We start from the raw sequence: 17,732 nt of genomic DNA, 5'->3' as shown, positions 1-17,732 counted from the left end.
TAATTCCGCCATCCACCATGGCGGAATCCGGCATGGACCATGGTGCTAATAGCAGATTTCCTTAGCGGGACCCGCTGCAGTCCTCGTAATAGGGCAGCCCGGAATGAATGGTGCCGGTCCCTTACCGGCACCGTTCATTCTGTGGCCGCCTTCCTCGTAATGAGGCCCATTGGCATTATATCATAGGTGTTGTTGTGCCGCCCCCCAAAGGAGTACACTGGGCCAACGTGGGCCAACAGCTTTATTGCTCTGGGTAAACGAGGATGCTGCACAGTTACTTCACTGTGCCATGAAATGTCCAGTATGGACAAATATTATGTTAATATGGATGCAGGACATCGGCTGTGCAGTTAGTTTAAGGAATGAAGTGTACCTTCAAAGTAACAACCTGCATAGGGCTTGCATTGCGATCTGGGTTGGCCCTGTGCTTATAATGGCCACTGCGCCTAGCCTGCACATACAGCAACCTTCAGGTCTTGTGGGCGCCGTGTGTCCGACATCTTGCAAGACTTGATATCCACATACCTCCTAATGTTGAGCAGCTGACTCCTACCCCATAACACAGTCTGCACATTGTGTGGGTCTTTTCTTATCTCGTTGAGGGCTCTTCACTCTGCTCTACTCACTTCCCTGCACCTTCTCAACCACTTTGCCCTACGCCGTTTGCTCATCGCTTCCTGCCAAGCATGTCTCTGCTTGCTCGCTCATGCTTTCCAATACTTCAGTACACATGTGCTCCTACCTGTTCATGTCTGATCTATCGATCAGTGTTTCACTCTCCTCATGCCTACATTCTCGACCTTTTGTTCATTTAACTCTTCCACCTTCCTCATACAGTGACACTCCAAGTTCAATTTTATGCCATCTCGGTTGCACACATGATTCGACCCTCTTTGCAACACCTTCTGGGTTCTGCTGTACTTGGACTCTGACTCAGGATCTTTATGTGGTAGTTTTATTTTGCCTCCTGCCTGGATTTCATTCTCTTAGACAGCTCTTCTGTCATTGCAGACCCATCTTTTGCTTTTCTTCATTCTCCACACTAACTCATCCATGTCTATGGCATCATCCTTCCTTACTCTTGACAGCCAGGGCTGAAGGAGTGTAGAGGCCTCTCTTCGCCCCCTCGGCATGCGAAACAGGGACACACTGGTAGTCCAATTGAAATCAAGTATGGGTGGCAACAGCTTCCTTGACTGTGTTGTAAGGGTCCATGCCAGCCTCTGTGTTGCATCACCCCTTTAATAAACCTATTAGTACCCTCCACAAGCCCCTGGGCCTGGGGATGATACAGTGCAGCATTTCTCTGTCGGATGTTGTTGACCTTCAATAACTTTTCAATCTCCTAGAGACAAGTTGGACTCTGTTGTCCATGACAATTCTTTCCCTCTGAAACATGTCCTTGAGGAACCTCATGATTGTGGATGTTGTGATGTTGGGTACAAACTCGACCTCCACCCACTTTGACAGATAGTCAACCACAACTTTCCCGTGCCTGTGTTCCTGTGGCATCACCTCCAAGGGACTTATAAAGTCAAGCCCCAACTTATGCCACACGCTTTCCAGTATCTCTGTTGGACGCAGTGGAGCTCATCTGACCTGCAAACTCTTGTCACTGGTGAGGCACACATGACACCTTTCCACCATGATTCTTATATCCTGGTCCATGACAGCTCACCAGTAAGACTCTCACTCGTCTTCTCATCGTGTTGCTTCCCAACTGCCCGGCATGAGCGCTGCAGGTGATGTTTTTCCTCATACCTACGGGCAGAATAACTTGATCTTCTCTCATGAACAGGCCCTTGCATTAGAAGATTTCCGCTGCGACCTTCCAATACGGTTTTCAGGAATTGCTCTTTCATCAGGCCAACCTTTCCTGACCCATTTTGCGAGTTTCTCCATTGTTGCAACATTTGTTGCATCTTCTTTCCAGTGCCCTTCACTTATTTGAAGGAACTCCCTGCTCCTGAGGTCCTCTACGGATGCCACTAGATGCTCATCCTTGTAGAAGTTGTTCGGCAAATCTCCTTTTTCAGTGAGCTTAGTCATGCAGTCTGCGTGTGCATTCTTCCACCCCGCAATGTGTACAGTCTCATATGTATATTCTTGCAACTTGGTAGTGATACATGCTAAGTGTGGGATGGACGTATTCATCCCTCCCGGGCTGAGCATGTGAACCAATCGTTTGCCGTCAGTCACCAGTTGAAATCTCGTGCCCCACACATTTGTGCTTAAGTAGTCTATCTCCCAAGCACACGCTGACATCTCCTTCTCCACTGTGGAATAGTTATTTTCTGCTTGGGACAGTGTGTTGGACGCAAACGCCACAGTGTGTTCAGCATGGCCCTTCCTCTGGTTCAACGTTGCGCCTAGCCCATAAGAGCTGCCTTCGGTAGTTATTACTGTTTTCCACAGTGGATTGAATGGTTGTAGACATGGGGCTTGAGAGATACGCTCTTTGCCATCCTCGAAATGCCTTAAATTGCTCTTTGCCTTTTTTCAGCAAATTCCTCCTGGGTAGCGGTCGCCTCCGAAAAGTTGGGAACACATATTGCATAATATTCGCCAGTCCTAAAAACAACCTCAGTTCTTCTTTGTTGGTGGACACAGCCTGCAACATGTTATTTTTAGGGCTGATCCCTTCTATAGAAATCTTGTAGCCTAAGCAATACCCTTCCTTAGCTTTGATGATGCGCTTGTCAAGCTGAAGTCTAACACCAGCTGCGTATAGTTTTGTTAGCAACTTTCAAAAGCACTGTCATGTGTTTCCATTTCTTTTCCATAAATTATAATGTCGTCTTGGAAGCACAACACATTTCCAACATTCCGTTAAAAGGATTCCATCATGCGCTGACACCCTGATGCTGTTGAAGATAGACCAACGGTATGCGGCTAAACTGATAGGTGCCGAGCAGGGTTATGAACTTTGCCAATGGCCTCAATGACTTATGAAGGCTGATCTGGTGAAACGTTTCTCTCATATCTTGTTTGGAAAACACTTTGGCCTCCTTCTTCATTAGGATTAGTACAGTAACACTTGGGTGTGGGTAGCTGTCAGTAACCACATTCATGTTTAGGCTGTGCAAATCAATGAAGACACGCACATCTTCTGTGTGCTGTTTCTTTATTAAGACTACTAGCCTAAGCCATTCAGATGACTCCACAGACTCTATTGTACCATTTTCTCCAGTTGTGCTTGCAGCGCCCCCATCGCCATTGCCGGCACAGGCCTCACATTGTGCTTTATTGGAACAGCTGCCTGCTTGAGCACTATATTGAGTGCGTAGTTCTTTCTCTTCCCCAGTTTATCGGAGAATAAGGCAGGAAATTATTCTCTGGACTCCAACACTCCTGTTCTTACCGATAACACTTGGTTCTCCATGCTGGGTTCTAACCAGATGTATAACCTGGCTTGGTCATCCCAACCCAGTAAAGCAGGACCCTTCTCTGAAAAATAGACCTTGATCTTCATCACTCTCCCTTTGAATTCAATTGTTCCTGTAATGTAGCATAGCAAGTCAACAGTAGCTCCTCCAAAGACCTTAGGCTTGTGTTTCGTTGTCCACACTTTCACCTTGTTTTTGCAAACCATTCTTTATATGTGGGAATTGGCGGTATCTTAGGATCAGAACCAGAGTCTTCCATCACTCTTGTCTCATTAACGTTGATCTTGATAACACAATGCGGTTTCTCCTGCTGTGTGATGCCACTGCTCACCCATGATAATGGTCGGTCACCCCTCTTCATCTGGAGATTCATCAACCCCCACTTTGTCACTCTATACAGACACGGTTAACTTCTTGCCTCTCCACTTGCAAGCTACTGCAATATGTCCAAAGCTCCTGCAACATTCCCTATCATTCACCAGGTGGAGAGTGGTATTGCACCTGTGACACTGGAGCCGTGTGCACTTTCCACCTCTCTCTTCTTTGTTTTCAGATTGCGTTCACCTCAGGGACTGGTAGGTTTCCCGCCAGCTCCTTTCATCTGCAGAAGGTCTCCTCTACTGCCCTGGCTATATGTATAGTCTTGTCCAGTTGAATCTCCTTCTGCAAGATGAACTTGTCTTGGACCTTCCGTCTATTCGTATTTACTATCAGCATGTCGCAGATTTCTTGTTCTGCGTCCTCTCCAAAAGCACAAAGAGCTACCATTTCCCTCATTTTAATGATGTAGTCATCCACGGATTCGGTAGATTCTTGCTTCCTGATGTAGAACCTGATCCTGTGCAGCACAGCAGTTTCCATGCTCGAGAAACTCTTCACAGTCCTCTGTACAGCCTCTATGTACACATCATCTTGCACCACTTCAGGCTTCAACCCCGCAAGAATTCTCTGGCCTGCCACGCCCAAAGCATTGAGCATCATGCTCTATTCCACAATGGGCCTACCTGGGAATTGCAGGAAGGTACCCAGGGCAGTTGCCCTTTGCATCATACTCCCTGCAGGTCTTCAATCCTGTCCTCATCACCAATTATGTTGTGCCACCCCCCAAAGCAGCACACTGGGCGAACGTGTGGTCAACAGTTTTATTGCGCTGGATAAACAAGGAGGCTGGACAGTTACTTCACTGTGCCTTGGAATGTCCAGTATGGATATGGATCAAGGACATCAGCTATGCAGTTAGTTTAAGTAATGAAGTCTGCCTTCAAAGAAAAAAGGAGCACCAAGTTCACGTTGCGATTTGGCTTGGCCTCACGCTCATAATGGCTTCCACGTCTGCACAGTGCGCGCAGCAGCTTTCGGGTCTCGCGCGGGCCAGGAGTCTGACATCTTGCAAGGCTCGATGTCTGCATATGTGCTTTGAGTATTGTTTGTGGTCCTTAAGGTTTGGGCCATACGGACGGTGTGGACATTTTGAAGGTATGTTTATGTGTTTATTGTGCAGCCTGATCATATTACACATGCATGCATGCATTATAAACTATGTTTCTAGCTCTCCTGTAATGATGGAAGACGGGTATATGCATACTTACATTCTGACCATTCCTTGCATCATTATGTGAATTCTCGACATTATGCATATACATGCTTCAGCCTGTGTACATATACATGGGTTATCTTTCACATAGGCATGGTCCACACATGCACTTCTTTATGGAAGTGTCAGTGTGTGATCCATGCCTGAATGTAATGTGTGTGACTATTTTGTAGTATTTCTGTGTACGCATATTGCATGCATATTGTATGTGTGCAATATACACCTGCATATATTGTTATAATGTGTCTTTCCATTAGGAGGATACTTGCATGGTTTTTTTGATGGGTTTTGAGTGTGCGAGAGTGGTTGGAATGGATGCAGTTATTTGTGTGTGTTTGTGTGGTTATTAGTGGGATGCATGGAGGGCTGTGTATGCATAGGCTTTTCACGCATACTCATTTAGGGCATGGTGAGTCCACACATAGTTAACCAGGCATAGTCATTGCTTATGCATCATACTCATCCATTGGAGTTGCCTGTGCATATGACTAGTATGGTTTGCCAATGCCTGTGGCAATCACTTGTATTCTGCACACACATTTTCTCTGAGTGCATTGTGTGTGGATGTTTTCTCTGCCTACTGTGCTTGATTAGATTTCATGCATGAGTGAATGCATCGTTTTTTTTTTTTTCAAGCATGCTGATTGTTGTCATGGTATGGATTTGCATGTACTTGCATCCTTCTGAAACACCCATTTTGAAAAAGGGATATCTCGAGTATGACTGATAAGATTTTCCAAATGTTTGTGGCATGCAGTATTTCCAAGAGAAAGCTAGGAATGTGGTAAACACCGCACAGTTCAAAGCAGACAATTCCAAGCCATGTGTTCCAAAATACATTTTGTTTCGTGGGTATGTGGAAAACACGATCCAAAATACACATGAAAACTGCAATGAGACTTCCTATACTTGGCATGAGCTTACGGGTATGGAGAAGGCAGTTGCTTGACAGCTTTGGTGAACATTCCAAAATGAGGTCAAAGGTTACAGAAATGTGTTATTGTAATGTGGGATTTTGCAAAGAAGTTAATATTGTAATGTACACACTGTAAACGTTTTTCCTTTGCAATCTTCGGGTTGTCGGGAACTTCAACACAGCTCCACGGGGGAAGTAAATAATTGCACATCACTTATTTGAACCTCTGTATTTTAAATTGAACACAGGTGTAAGGCAATAGCTTAGCTCACTGAGCTACATAATCCCAGCATTCTTCTACTGGAGAAATATATCATCTCTGTTAGAAGAGAAATCTATTTTAGGAAAGCAAACCGTATGCAGTGTAATTACTTGAAATCCATAACTAACCTAAATCCATATTGATTTGAAAGTAAATTACCTTTTGAGTCATCCCACCCACACAGAAACACGGCTCTCCAAAGAGGAGAAAAGAAGTGCGTAATGAACTAAGACTCTCAAACTATAGTTATGTTAGTAATAAACTTTTCAAGCACGTATCAGTTATCCATTCATTATGGTTTGCCTACATTTTTTCTTTCCATGGACTAGTTTGGAGAACGACGGAGTGTAAGGTGAGGGTTCTTAAAACACTAAACAAAGTGCGTATGTTTTGTTCATTTTCCTCTTAGGAAGAATGTGCATATATATTTTTTTTAAATCCCAAATATATGGTATGCAGTTAAAAGGTCCATATATTATTGGGGCTTTGAGCAGGGGAGTTGCTAGGTCTGGAAAAGACCCGGGGCTAAGCTGATGTCGGAACTGTTGGGACTGGGGGCTAGCTAGTCTTTTGGCTGTAGCTCCTGAGATTCTATCCGGGGCTACAACCAAAAGATCAGGGGCTATAGCCCCCTTAGCCCCCCCCTAGCAACGCCCCTGGCTTTGAGTTTAGTAGAAAGCTGTATGCCCACTACAAGTAAATGTGTGTTGAAACATTTAAGGTAATATTAATTGCATACCATTTTCAATCAGGGCACAGGGTCAACTGAGAGATAAGTATTGGACCTTTGGAGTATAAGCATGGCACTAATCCCTCAAGCAGATAAGTATTTTGATGAAAGCTTCTAGTATGATAAAGTGTGTTGGGGCAAGCATATGAACTATATTGATCATGTCAGACTAGCTGTTCCCAATGTATCATGTGCCCCTATAAGGTTCTCTCTCTCTCTCTCTCTCTCTCTCTCTCTCTCTCTCTCTCTCTCTCGCTCTCTCTCTCTCTCTCTCTCTCTCTCTCACACTCTCTATCTCTCTCTCTCTCTCTCTCTCTCTCTCTCTCTCTCTCACTATCTGTCTTGCACGCCCTGTCTCTTTTTCAGTGGATGAGTGTCTAATTTTTTAGGTGTGCTCTCCTCTGTTCTGTCAGTGTGGTCTGATACAATCTCACTGTCACTCTCAGTTTGTGTTTTTACTTTCTCTGTGCCAATGTGGTCTAAACTGCTCACTGTGTAAGCATGGTATTGCATGCTGTGTTCTCGCTGTATCTATGCTTTCTCTCTGTCAGTATGAACTGATTTACCACCCACTGTCAGATTGTCTCTCGTTCCCACACACTAACTCTCCCTCCGTTTTTCCCTTTCCCTGACTCACATCTATCTTTCTCTTCCTCCGCTGAATTCTCTATCAGTACATTTGTGCATACATCTCTCTAGCTACCCTCTAACCCCCCCCCCCCTCTCTCTCTCTCTCTCCTCTCTGTTTCATTCTCCACCTATTCCATCTCTCAAACTTTGTTGTGCTCGAAGAAGAAATTGATTATTGATTTTAAGCTGAGCGCAACCCTTTTCAAGAAGAACCAACTTGTTGTGAGACATAAAGCTGTGTATTGTCAGCAAAAGAAGCATTGGATAGTCACAGAATTGGCATTTTCACACACCTCAAGGTGAGTTAAAAGATTGCCCCCCATACCCCCTTTATTTGTGTCCTTTAAATTGTTCACTGTTGTGACAGGTATTTAACTGTCTGATCTACCTAAACTGCAGCACTCTTCTACTGAGACATAGTTCATCGCGGCTGCAAGAAACAAGTATTTTAGGAACGTGTACCCTATTGAGTGTAATTATTGAATTATAAGAAGTTGGTGCGTTGACTATTATTGACAATTTTACAATGTTAATTTCTATTTATCACTTTCAGATTATGTTGTAGTCATAATAAGAAAGTTACACTTTTCTACTGAACAAAGCACATTAGCAAAACTTGAACTGCAGATATACATTGTTCCTACAATGCTCAAAATACCCCCATGAGAAAGGGTACGGTGAACACATAGAGCCAATCTAGGTTCATGGCTACTTTGCATGAAATCAAAGAACATTTTCAGAACATAAACATGATCACAGAGCTTTATCTTTGAAAAATATGTCTGTGATAAATTAGTTTTATCCTTTAATCACCAAGCACATAATCCACATTAATCCGCATGGGCCTGCTACTCATTTATGATATGATATGATATGGCATTTATAACGCGCCTATAAACAAATGTTTCAATTTTCAAATCATTCACCCTAATATTAAAGTGGTATACGATTAAACCATATGTACCTTCGTGGATGGCTTCAAAATATGGATATGAGGATAACACTGTGATATCAGTCCCTCCTTCGGTATCCAAGGGCAATCCTCCACACCCCCTGCTGAAGTTTAGAAGATGATTGAGTCCCATGGACTATGGGCCCCACAGTAAAATCGATGTCCTCATGTCCAGTCCCCAATGCAGAGACATGCTATACCTGCATAGGAGTGTGATAGTTCTATATTAAGCCTTAAACATACACAGAAATGTCACAGAAATAGCGGTAGCATGCATGATATATGGATTTCCAGAATAAAACTGATCATGGTTGTCAGACGCCGAGAATACATGCATCTTAACGACATCAGTCAACAAATCAATCCTAAACAGGGACCTATGATACCCATCAGCATGTACACCAGCATGTGTACATCTAGAAAGTAAAAACATTCAAACTTCAGAAAAGATTAGACATGATGAATACATTAATTATTCAGAACCTATCTGCTAATGAAGTTTAATAATTCCGAAGCGCTTGAGATGAAAGGGTCTCAGTTAGGATTAAGTAGAAGTAGCAGAGAATGCAGATTATGTGGCTGTCCAGTCATTGGATCATTACATCACTTGGTCATGTGCTGTGAAAGCCTGGTGTACTTGAGAACAAAGTTTTTAAAATCCTATGATAATCAGATTCACATAAGGACAACAGCTGTAACATGGCAAAATGTTATGAGTGGTGATGACTCCAATCTGATTTACTTTATAGTGAAGTTGTATTTGAGGATTGTTGATATTTTAAATTGTTTAGATTTACCACTTGATTGTTTAGATTTGCCACTTGATTGTTTAGATTTGCCACTTGACTTGCCGGTCAAGTGGCACAGCGAGTAGAGCGGTGGGGCCAAACTCAGCCTTTCATCCTTCGAGGTCGATAAATGAGCAGCAGCACTCAAATACCTGAGGGTTTGTAGCGCTATATAAATGCCAAATTATTATTATTATTATAACTATGGCTATATGTTTCATGCTTTTTCTATTTAGAGCTCCTTTTTCTTAAAGTTTTTAAATATGTTTTAATAGCATTCTTGAAGTATGCTGCTTTTTTAATTAATTTGTATCAGTTGGATTGTGTATATGTATTGTATGTGTTTTAATTGTTGTATATACAAAGATTTATAGCTGAATGTATATTAAAAACATTCAAATTCAAATTTAGTGAGGTGCTACCAAACGTAAAGTTTCTGAACAGCTAGATCTTAATGGGCTGAGCCTGATGGAGGGCCCCAGAGCACACACAATTTCTGGTACAGATAGAATAGCAACAAGATGGACAAACTATGGATATACTCCAACCATGAATTTACCACTTATAACACATTAGCACCCTGGGTGGGCAAGCAAGCCAATCAGGTGGCTAGGAACACAGGCTTGAACCGCCGGTGTAAGTCTGCGTCCCAAACCGCCCGACGGCTGGTTTTCCTCGCTGCCATCTTTCCCCCACCCTCCATCCCCATTTTTATGTCTTTACTAGCCTCTCCAACCCCCACTTACCACCTTCCTCTCAGATTCCCACAGCTGCCATTGGAAGTGAAGAGGGGCACCGTACGTTTCCTTTCCATGGAGGCGATTTTGGTAAATGATTGTTGTTCCTACAAAATCATTTTTGGGTTGCCGCTTTGTTAACCCAGGGTGCTAATGGACTTATGTACCCATTCCATTGGCAACACCGGGGGTAACGGCCCTTGGCCCTCTGGGGCAAGTAGGAGAATTAACACCACAGTAGGAGAATTAACTTATGGAATAAAGTCGTCATGACAATGAGACACACATTTTAGCTAGGCATATATTCTCAGATGGAAATGCACTGCCACTGCACATCCTTTGGACATCAGCAATAAACAAGAGACTGTTTGCTCTTATTCACTTGGCCATGTGCAGCATGATACATGGATTGTAATGAACATTTGTTTTGGGCTGTTTACTGTGAACCTGTGTTGAGTCAACTGTTTGAGAAATACATCTCACAGTCTTCTTTACAACAACATCATTTTGTTGATTTTGTTGAATTTGAATGACAACCTTGAGCAAAGCATGAGCAGATGGGGTTACAGCAGAGGTAAGCAAAAAATAATATGAAATGCATGTCATTAAGTGCATGCCATTAAGTGATTTTGTAGAGAGCCTGCCGGCCACTATTGGTGTCCTCGCTGTGCTTCAAGGGTAGAATGTGGGTGTACGTTTCCCAATTTAAATAAAAAACACATACAAAAAAAAACTATAATTGGCAGAAAAGTGTTGCTCTTCATGAAATTGGATCGTACCAGTGTATTCAGTGACGCAACCAGTACCAATTAAAGGCTAACAATAATGCTCACAGGTAAATACAAGTTTAACCACATTACACTACCTCACATAGGATGATATGCATCTCAATATACTTATCCCTTTGTGGATAACAGAACGGAAATGTAATGGAAGCATGCGGTATAACTATATTAGTCTGGGGTGGTCTCAGCAAGTCATAAACACATAAACAAGGGTAAAAAGGGTATAGGACGAAATTTAGGAATCTAAAAGTCCGACTGCACCGAAAGACCTAAAACACACACCACGAAAAGTTCTAACTACTAAAAGTTTGAACTTTTCGTGGTATGTGTTTAGTTGTTTCGGTGGGGTCGGTATGGCACTCGGCGGGGTGTCCCCCGCAACACCCCTCTCACTAGAGTGAGCGGGGGTTGAGGGTGACACCCCCGCAGCCCCCGCCAAAAGAAAATAAATTAAAAACGTGGGGACTACCGGGGTGTCCCCCTTAACACCCTGCTCACAGTACTCTAGAGTATAGTGAGCAGGGGTTGTGGAGGACACCCCTGCAGCTGGCAAAAAAAAAAAAAAGAAAAACCCTTTGGCACAGGTTCCCGATCATGGAAGTGAAAGGGAACCGGCGCTGCAGGGACACATCGCAAAGGATGGAAAGGTGAGGGTATGTTGGGGGAGTGGATGGGGGTGTTTTGTGGGTGTGTTGTGGGTGTGGGTGGGGTTGTATGTATGGATTGTTTTTTATTGGATGTTCACATGGAAAATGTACGAACATTTGTAGTGAGAACATTTCCCATTACGTAGATCCGGTAGAAAGTAGTAATGAAAGCCTAATAAAATGTAATCAACATGACCATTCTTAAAGTCAAACAACCTTGAGTTCTGTGAATGATATGGAGTTGGCAGATGCATCGTTTCAATTTCTGGAGAATGTATGGCTCATTGGGGAACATGGGCATTCCAAAAGAATCAAGGTCATTGTGTGATTAGTTAATATTTTCAGTGGGGGGAGGGGTTCATATTTCTACCTATATACATCAAATAACAGAGTGTAGTGAGGGAGCCTTTATTGATGTACAAGAGTTCTGGGTGGGTACTCCTAAAATTATCTTGGGAATAATGGGTTGAGATAGTGTATTTCACCACAGGACAAAAAGACATATAATCTAAACTATGTACTGTTGGGGAACACATTGTTGGGTATTTTGTATAGATCTGGGGCCTAGCGGTATTTTCTTACCGCCAAAATGAAAATAATTCAGTAATAATCACTCTTTGCATTCAGATTAGATTTGGTATATAGTACTATAGTATACATACATTATTTCAGCACACTGATACATTTGGTGGTTTACATTATGTTGGTATGCGTTATTGGTGGTATTTATGGGTGAGCATAAATCCTTTGTTTTCTATATGTGAACACAATATCCAAAACCCCTTATTTTTGTTTAGTTTGTTCGTGTGATCACTAGAGAGACCTCAGGCTTGCATTTTAGAAACACCACATTTCCAATTGGAGTACCACCATGGGCTGTTCTCACTGACTTATCTACGACAGCAAGCTATATGTGGTATTTATCACCAACTTATTTACATTTGGTGAGCTATGTCCAGGGCCTCTCTTCCTGCCGACTCATAGACCTTCGGCAGCCGGCTATTTCATCTTGTTATTATTATGTTCCATTCAGAAAACACACACACACTCATATACTGAATGCACACAGCTACTGCCATGTCTTATCTTTTAGCAACTTTTAAAAATGACAATTGCACTGTGCAAAGATCTTCCCATATCACCTGTGTAATATGGGACAAGATAAAATGGACAAGATAAAATGAAACACACTTCCCGCCTGCTTTCAGATAGTTTTTTTTGTATTATAAAACTTGCATTTCAACACGGGCTTACCCTTTTTTTTACAGAAATAAATAGAAAACTCACGGTAACAACATTATCTGTAACACAATGAAGGGAGAGTGGCGAGGAACAAGAATTCAATTTGCAACATTAACATGTGGTTAAAACACAGGAATCTCCTCTCCGACTGAATATTTTCGCACACATACGCACAGCTCCCACACTTCAGCAAGATAATTACCAGGCTTATTCAGCATGTAACTTCTTTGGCTGGTCGCCTTCTGGAGGGGTTCACCCAACAAGGACAAGCATTTGCTGTTGCTCAAACTGGGGCTTGTTGACTGGAAATCCCAGTCTCTGTAGCAGTATTGAATCTGCTTTAGGAATCAGGCATCCCCAGCTATCGACCCAGTCCTTCTCCGAACTGTGTCAAGATGTCGTCTCCCTAGCTTCTTCCCCGAGATTATACAAGAAAACTCTGGTTACCTTCTACCAAAGGATCCTAACCAATAAAATTCTATCATGTCCTATCCGCCCTCTGCACACAATAGAAATCTTTTACAGTAAGCAACTGTAACAAAACTGATTTCCTGCTATTCGAATCCTTGCTTCCTGCAAATACTATGGACAAAGCAGCACAGAAAAACCAGAAGAAAAAAAAAATCTGCACACAGTCTGAAATTAATTTCAGCCTGCCTCATTTTGCAGTGTAGAACACATTGTATTATTAAGAAGTTAGAATCATGTTAGTACGGTTAATTATATTAGTTCATTAATCTTCAAATGTGTCTCTACGTAGGCATTTCAGATGAAAAGAAAAAAAAAATTGTGTGCATTTTGAATATGAAAAATAAAATGCGCTTTTAAATGAGAAAATTGTTTGTTTTTAACCTGTGTAGCCTGTCTTCATTTACATATCCATATGTTGCACTGGCAACACATAGCTTGAAGCAATTGCATCAAACCCATGCAGTGGTGCTGCATAAAAAAATGCTCAATAACCCATGTCTTGCTGTACCACATTATATCAATGCATCAAACCCATGCAGTGGCGCTGCACTTCAAAAAACATGCTATACATTGATCCTGTGCAGTGGTGCTGCGCTCTTTGCTCCCAAAACACGCTAAACAATCCTACATATACCCTCCTTTTTTTTAGAACTTAGCTACAATCCAAGCCAATTTTAAAAAAACAACCTGCTTCTTTTCTTCTTTTCAAAATGTAACAATCCAATACAATTAACATTCTTGTTGTGAAGATGAAAATTGAAAAATCACTGTTCAATCAACATAATATTAAAATTCATCTGAATTCATCAATTCTTATAAAATGTTCTACATTTGCCTTCCCAATGGAAGTGTCCATAGTCCAGTGTTTCAATTTTACACTTGAAGTCAATTGAAAATAATAAAATAAAACAACTAACTAAAACAAATAATTAACATAACAGATTAAAACAATTAATTAAAATAATAAATACGTGGAACTCCATATGCCAGGACACTTGTCTGCCTCTTTTGGTTCATTCGGGTACTCTTTCATCTTGGTACTCTTGGATCCTTTTCTATACAAGTCATCTTTTCTTTGGCATTCTGGTTATTTTCTCTTCACCTCCAACCGGAGGCAGGCATCTTTTGGTCTTCATCCAGGGGACTCCAGGACTCCATCGTCTCCCGTGACCTCCGGTACAAATATGTTAATATTCTAATTCAAATAGAAAAGAAACAGATTAAGTATATAGCACAATACTAATTTCACCCTTTTGCCAAAATAAAACACGCTCTGTAAAATATTTTGCTCTTTTTCTTTCGCCTTCTGAAATTAAACACAGGTTATAGAGAACAAGCGTACATAAAACAACATTCAATGTTTAATGCATTTTCATTCTGCACACCGACCATGAGCTTCCATTATATATATATTTTTTTATTTATTTACTTTTTATATTATTTATACTTTATATATATTTACATATATTACAGTGTTTATGTACCATTTCAACCATCTTTTTTTTTAACTTCTCTGTCACTGCCTCCTGACTAGACATAGTCACTCCACCTTTTTATGTTAAAGGGATTTTATCTGTTTCTACATGCTCAAGCTTCCTGATCTTGTGTCTGGGATGGCATGGCTTAATCTGATTTACATGCACAAACTGTTCAGTTATTGTTTCACCTTCAGTCTTTAAAATTTTATAAACTACAGGAGAAACCTTATCTATAATTCGAAATGGCCCCTGCCAGGCTGCTAGAAATTTAGAATGTTTCTGTTTACTTTTTCCAAAATGAAACTTATACACCTGATCCCCTACACTGTATTCTCTCACTGATGTTCTTTTATCGTAGTATGACTTTGCACTGTCAGCAGCTCTTTCTAGATTTCTCTGCACAAAAGCAAATGCATGTTGCAAATGCTTCCTCAATTCATCAATGTACTCATGAACTGTGGATGCACTCACAATTGTCTGCTCATGTGTTCTGTATAGTAGGTGTTGTGGTAACACTATTTTCCTACCTGTTAAGACTTCACGTGGACTAATACCTGTTGCTTTGGCAGGAGTTGATCTGATTGCCATCAAAACCAACGGTAAACGTAAATCCCAGCTGGAACCTGCTTCTGCCACAAATTTCTTTAATATGTCCACATCAGACCTATTGCTCCGTTCAACTCCACCTGAAGAGGCTGCCCGATATGCGATATGTAGTTTCCTTTTCACACCCAGTATTTGCCATACCTTACTCAGTGTACTTGTGAAATGACTTCCTCTGTCTGACTCAATTCTTTGTGGCAACCCAAACCTTGAGAACACATGGTTCACCAGCAATGTGGCTGCTGTTTGCGCACTACAATCTGGTGCAGGAATACATTCAATCCACTTCGACATCAAACATATCACACTTAAAATGTAAGGGTTTCCTCTGCTCGACCTTTTTAAAGGGCCTACATAGTCTATTTGCAAATCTGACCATGAGTTAGGCCTCTTTTCATCAATGGTGCTCTATGCATTGGTGAAGCAGGTTTAAATTGGGCGCATACTAGACATCCTCTAGTATATAATTCCACATCTTGGGACATATGTGGCCAGTAAGCATAATCTTTTAGTATTTCCAATGTTTTTTGTGAACCTCTGTGGCCTGCAGTTATTGCATCATGTGCATGTTGTAGCATTAGCCCTCTGAATGAAAGGGGTACCACCCATTGTATTTGTCCTGTTATGGACTCTCTAATCATGAGTCCATCTTGCAGTCTAACTCGTTTTGTATTCTTTAAAAGCACCCTCAACTCTTCTTTTCCCATACAATCATTTTCTGTTAAAGGGTTTTTTTTCAGGATCTATCAAATGATTATAATAGATTCCCAAAATTCGATCATTTTTTTGTGCCTCAATCAAATCGTGGTCTGGCATATCATGACCCCACTGTACCACTGGTTGATCTACCTCCTTTGGTGCTTTAGAACGTGTTACTGCATCAATTTATATTTCACCCAGTAAATAATCTATAGGTAGCAATTCTCCCATCACAGCCCCAATTTTAGCCAGGTGGTCTGCCTTATCATTTCCCTCCTTATCTTCTCCGGGTGTTTTTAAATGCCCACACATTTTTCTCCAGTATATTGTCAAATCATTTTCTGACACCAATTTGTCTATGGCTTGTATCATTTTTCCATGTTTAAGTGGCTTTTTGTTGTATGTAACCATGCCTCTCGCTTTCCAGCCAGGTAAATACTCCACAAAGCTATTTCGTGCATAGTCAGAATCAGTCACCAGGACAATTTCACTGAATTTATTATCAACTGCAGTAGCAATTGCTTTATAAATGGCCGCCAATTCCGCCACTTGACTGCTTCTAGCTCCAATCCTCATCCCTACACTGGGGACGCCTTCACATTTCAACCAGACATTCCCTATTCCTGACACTAATTGTTTATTACTGTCATTTTCAATGTGAAAAGCACAACCATCCACATATACAGTTGGCAGATCCTTGCATGTTTTTCATCAAAAGCTTTGTGTGGTGATTGTTCAAATTCCTGCAACAAGGTTCCACTTCCATTTCGTTTGATACTTGTTCAGCTGCACAGTCATGTAAGTCATCTAACCCTTGAGCAATTGGGCTCTTTTTATTTTGTCCATATCTCACTTCCACAGGAAAACCTTGTAATGCCAGCGTCCATGAAGTGATTCTGGACTGCGCTAGATTACCTGACCTAATTCTTTTACTCTCTAAAAACTGCAAAGGTTGATGATTTGTTTCAATAATCACCTTTTCTCCCTGAACAATAGGGCGGAAATGTTGTAGCACCAAAACAGTGGTTAATAGGGCCTTTTCACATTCATTGAATTTCATTTCAACTTGGGAAAATGCTTTACTTGCATATGCAATGGTTTTGTGATTCACATCATGTTTTTGTGATAACACTGCTGACATACAATGTTCAAAGAACCCTATTTCTATAAAGAAATCCCTATCCTTTATGGGGTATGCTAAACATGTTGCCTTTATAAGACATTCCTTCAATTTAGCCACTGCATCAGACTGCTCTTTTTCCCATATCCAGGGTGTATTCAGTTTAAGCAGTTTAGTCAATGGTTGAGTGATTTCAGCATAATTTTCAATGAACTTTCTGTTATAGCCTGTCATCCCTAATATACTCTTTACCCCTTTCACATTTTTAGGGTCCTTCATTTTTATATGGCCTCTATTTTCTTCTTTTGTGGATTTAGCCCATGTTCAGTCACTTCATGGCCTAGAAAGTTCACTTTTTTCTTGCACCATTGTGCTTTTTGTAAATACACTTTGGCGCCTGCTTTCTGCAATTGGCCAAGCACATGTTTTATTTCATCAAAATGGCTTTTCAGGCTTTCATTTTTTATCAGGACATCATCCACATAAACTATGGTTCCTCTTTCCGCTGCATCTGGCATGGCCTTTCTCAAAAATATGCCAAATTCACTCCCACTATTGATCTACCCGAACGGAGCTCTAAGCCAGGCATATTGAGTCCTGTCAAATGTAAAGGAAAATAAATTCTGTATCTCCTCTGCCAATGGCACGCACCAATATCCAGAGGTGAGATCTAATGTGGTAAACACTTTTGA

This window comes from Ambystoma mexicanum, chromosome 6q (assembly GCF_040938575.1).
Source record: "Ambystoma mexicanum isolate Mex_15411 chromosome 6q, UKY_AmexF1_1, whole genome shotgun sequence".
Classification (NCBI taxonomy): Eukaryota; Metazoa; Chordata; class Amphibia; order Caudata; family Ambystomatidae; genus Ambystoma; species Ambystoma mexicanum.
Note: the sequence above shows the minus strand (reverse complement) of the source record.